We start from the raw sequence: 5,438 nt of genomic DNA on the forward strand, positions 1-5,438 counted from the left end.
AAAACAATAGCTGTGTTTAATCACTATTTCATTTTGACATTCAGTTCCAATATTTATTGACTCGTATTTATCAACTGTTATGGTCCTGTGACATTGGTTTGGCACATAAACCAGGGTGAGGAAAAATAGCTAAAACAAGAGCAAATGTTTATTGAAAATCTTTGGCACAAACCCTGGTATCCTGCATCCAAGTCATGTTGCAACTCCATCTACCACCCTGAACTTCACTCCCTTGGATATTTCACAGTCGTAAATAAATGGCACACAACTTCACTTGAAAAAATAAAAACACTACTCTGGGCTATAAACTGATAGTCCAAGAAGAAATTATAATTTTCAATAGATCTCTGATGTTACACTATTTAAACTGACTGGTGTCAAGCTCAAGCTGAGTTCCCAACAGCAGACTTTTGACAGATTCTTGTAAATAGAGTCAGAAATAGAAACAACTATCTGTCTTATGCATTCCTCCCCATTAAGAAATTACCAAGTCATTTCATATGACAAATATTTTAGTGCGACACTCTGATACTAAAGCACCCCAACCTTTCCTGGCACTTCACACAGCCCACTCACAGTCTGCTCATCAAGTCCACTACATACAGATATAAACAGTCACACACATCCTGCATCTATGCACCTTGACTTTCTGGCACCTTGCTGCACAGCAGGACGCCATCGCCTGTCTGTCAGTGCCTCCCCCATTAACATACCCAGTGCAGCAGTAGTATGACTCTATCAGCAGCTGGGCTGAGTCTGGCGAGCTTTGATCTCTCCCCCACTGAGTCGATCCACTGGAGCGTGACTACACCAGGTGGGAGACAGCCATGAAGTGCCAGCTCTGAATGGAAGTGGTCTGACTCATTTGTAAGTCTACATTTATGGATTATTGTTCTAAAATATCCAAAGACTGTTACAAGTTGAACTGATTTTCATTTTGTCTTTCACTTGACAAGATAGTTTCTTCCTTTCCTTTAAGTATGAATCGGGCTTATTAAATATGAGTGGGTACTGTAATTGTACTGCACTGTAACATTGTGATTATCCAGAGTTACCTCTTATTTTGCATTTCGACAGGTGTAAATATCATTCTAGGTGTTTGTAGGTTTCTTCCAGAAATACCAACCACAGATACTTAACCACTGGGTTAATGTATAAATGTATGAGTCATGTATACTTTAAATATTTCCACCAGTATATTACAGTGTCTATAACACCCCACCTTTCCAGCCTCATTCATTGCACCTCTCATAGCTAATCATTTTTCAATTTGTGCTCTTTGGCTTTTAAAGTATTTTCACAGGTCATGGGAATCTTAAGAGCTTTTAAGAGCTCTTAAGCCAACAGGCTTCTTTAGGTTTGTGGAGACATTTCACCTCTGATCCAAGAAGCTTCTTCAATAGAAAACAAATGGTGGAGAGTCTGAGATATCTGATGCACTATTGATAAAGTGAGCCTTTATTATTGGAGGTGAGCTTCCCTCCCTCCAAGACATCTACAGGAAGCGGTGCCTGAGGAAAGCGGGGAGGATCATCAAGGACTCCAGTCACCCCAGCCATAAACTGTTCAGACTGCTTCCATCAGGAAGGAGGTTCTGCAGCATCCGGTCCCGTACCAGCAGACTGAGAGACAGCTTCTTCCACCAGGCCATCAGACTGCTGAACACGTCATAGACACCTCAGCTTCACTACTGGAGCTTCAACATTATGTACTCCATACTGTACAGTAATGCCACTGTTTTGCACATGTCTCAACTCAGTATATTTTTATATATTTTATTTATTGTTTACTCTATTTAATTTGTAAAATATGTGTACACACACACACACACACACACACACACACACACACACACACACACACACGTAGAAAAATATTTAGTATACACATCCAGAAATGCATATACTATTATATATTGTACATATATTTATTAGTTTCAGATGTAGCCATTCTTGTATTTTGCTTGTTTACATTATTGTATTTTTGCACACCTCTGTTGCTTGTGAAGCTCGCACACAAGAATTTCACTCACATGTGCTGTACCAATGTACCTGCACATGTGATGTGACAATAAAAGTGATTTGATTTGATTTGATTTGGATGAGAGGTGAAATGTCTCCACAAACCTAAAGAAGTTAATTTGCTTTTTTTTTTCAAGCTGTCAAGATTTCAGTTCTTTATTATAATAATAATTATTACTATTATTGAATGAGTAAAAGATTTTGGCTGTGGCATCTAGAGTCTAGAAACTAAAACATGCAGTGGTTGTATAGCATTTTATATTTTGCACTTTAAAAAAACCTCACATATCACAGTGGCCTTTCGGCAGTGAGATCCTGCAATGAGGAGAAACCTGTCCAGGCTCTTTTCCATCCAGTGTAAGCCAAATGCTTACCCTAAGTGACCCTAATTAGCAACAAGTGGGTAAAGCCAATTGATTACTTAATTCTCGGTCATGAAGTGAGATTAGGGTGTCCACCTCTCATGCGGAGGACCCGCGACGTTTTGCCACCAGCTTGCATATGCATATCTGGGTTTCCCCATCTGTCCGTCTGGGTCACCTCCATGCCCAGCTCTTCGTGTCTGGATAATTAGCTGCCCAGCCCTCGCTGCCAGACTGTGCGTCCCATGGATTTATGATGGTGATGGCTGGCCAGGTCTCACAGGGGATTGTGTGTGTTTGTGTGTGGGTATGTGCCAACGAGGCCAAAGGGAGACATGGCTGTCCTACTAATGAGAGGACACAAGGTTATTTACGGCAGGCTGAACCAGTGTCATGGATATGGAGATAAGGCAACACCTGGGTAATAAATCATTAAGAATACATGTGAGTTTGGAGGTTGTTTAGTATTTAGTCCAAAAGCTGAAGTCATCACAGATGAGTGTGCTTTTCAGTATCACCCTCCTTCCTATACTTCAGTTACAAGGGTGAGAGAGGCTTCATCTTTATGATTCACTCATGCCTCTCTGGTTATTAAACAGAAAACATCATCTGTCATAAACAAACATCACAGCCATTTCTCCACATTATGTTCTACACTTTGTGCTTGCTTTTCTTTGAACAAGACTAAAACGCTGCCTCCACTCCTTCGCTGAAGTGACTCATCTTTTCTCTATTTTAAGTGCAGTATAGTGCAATTCGAAGATTAAAAAACCTGTCCATTGGCTGCAGATGGGTGTGGTAATAAATACATCTTGCTTTTTCAAACAGTTGTTTCAGTAACATTTATGTAAACACTTTTACTGCTTACATCAGAGGATCTACTGGTGCCCTTCTTGGTTATTTTTGCTGCTTTTTTGCTACAAATGGGAAATGGATAAATTCCAAGGACATTAGTGCTGTCTGCATGCAAGGGAAGCGTGAATGGTTAAAAGTGTAAACCAGTAGAAAAGACCACTTTACTCTTATCTGTGGGTTATGAAATGTACTCTGAAGGTTTTAAACCGTGCCCCCATAGACAACAATTTAATCGACCATCTACAAAAAGCCTGCTGTCTTCCAAAGAGCACTTAACCCTCTCCAGGCAGGCGTTGCAGATTTGCAACAGTTAAACACTAACAACCTGATTACCCCACATACATATTTTATGAGTTTTTTTTACTCAGAAGTACCACTGCAGGACTTGGTTGTGCATTAGCAACAAAAAGTTTAATTTGAGCCTGAGAGGGTTAAACTGTAGAAATGAAAAGATCTCTGTTAGAGATCACTCCTCCTCGAGTGTCTCTGTCCAGACAAGTCTGACCCGTCTGACCCTTTCAAGACTTGTTAAAAAATTTCCATCTTATGTGACATTGGAAAATGTCTGCGTCTTGTGCTGTTGTGTGTGGTTTCTTTTTTTTTTTTTCATAATATAAAAAATCATTTTAAATGAAGCTCTGACAAATTTTGTTGCCAGTGATTTGACCTTTGGATGGGCGCCTTCTATTAAAGTGGAGCACATGTCTGGCTGTGGATTGGCTGCACTTTTGACTCTGCCTTCTGATGACCTTAGTAACCGAAGCGCAGACCTTCATCTCAACTTCAGCTGTTTTCCTGCTAAGCCATAATTGTCCTCCAGTTCAAAAACAGACCTTTGACTCTTTGTGCTCTTGTCTTTTTTTAAATCCAGATGTTATGCAGTGGCTTTTTGTTTCATCGTTTTGTTCTCAAAGTATATGAGTCTTGTACCAGCAATAAAAATCACCTTGTCAGAGCTAAATAAATAACCAATGTACCTTATTGGCCATCTCTTCCTTTGGCTTAATAGTCATAGTTAATAGTTAATAGCTATAAGAGAATTAACTAACACTGCTGAGAGGACTAGTCACTGGGTATGGCTAAAAAGGGTTGACATCACTTGGGCAGCTAAAGCAGTCAGCTAACCGTGAGGAAAAAATAAATACCCTGCTCATCTCCCCTTTTCTGGGAGGCAGTGGGGAGGCAGAGTGTACAGCCTGATCCGGCGGGGAGGTGTGGGAAGCCATATCCCCACTTCCGGCTCTCCACTCTGCTCTCTCCCATCTTGTCCCCTTTTGTCTTACTTCTCTCCATCACCTTTTCTATCCCTTTGAAGAAGTGAGGCTCCATAAATGCTAAAGAGGTAAGTATTATTTCTCAGTTGCAGTGAATAGATAGAAAATAAACTGTAGAAAACTAAATAGGAGAAAGAAGAAGAGAATTTTACATAAACCAGTGACACACTCCAGGGCCTGATCAACCCTGGCAGGGCCTCCTTGGATGAGGGTGTCTAGTGATAATGGCCGAAACACCCGATGAATCCAGGGTCCACTACTGACGACTTTAAAATGATAATCTAGATCAGATCTCTAATCCCTAAACCTAACCAAGGAAGAAAAAATGGCAGATTAGCCTGGGTAAAAGACCGAAAGTTGAGGCACACAACGATGTGTGCTGCTGGTAAAGCTTCTGGGCTGCCTTTCCTCATATCAGCCATCCCTCAAGAGTCTCTCCATCTAAAGCAGGGGTGCCCAATCCCGGTCCTCGAGAGCTACTATCCTGCAGCTTTTAGATGCATCCCTACTCCAACACAGCTGAATCAAATGGTTTGATCTCTTCAGCATGTCATCATGTTTGGCAAATGCCTGATAACAAGCCATTCATTTGATTCAGGTGTGTGGGAACAAGGATGCATCTAAAAGCTGCAGGACGGTAGCTCTCGAGGACCGGGATTGGGCACCCCTGATCTAAAGCAATGCATTATCAGGGACTCTAACATCTAGTCCTTTTTACTGAATCATACTGTCATACTGTCATTAAGTCTACTTTACAGCATTCTTGGAACTATATCACCCTAATGCTTATCAAATCCTAATTCTCCATTTTTTGTTTTGTAACCCCTATAGACATGGTTACTAGTATTTTCTTGTTTTTTACCTTGTATTATTATTTCCGACACCCCTTGAACACACTTTGATTTTCCGTAGTTCAGTGAATGCAA

Source organism: Rhamphochromis longiceps, linkage group LG6 (genome assembly GCF_057381845.1).
Source record: "Rhamphochromis longiceps isolate RC_006_pf linkage group LG6, R_longiceps_female_GT1.1, whole genome shotgun sequence".
Taxonomy (NCBI): Eukaryota; Metazoa; Chordata; class Actinopteri; order Cichliformes; family Cichlidae; genus Rhamphochromis; species Rhamphochromis longiceps.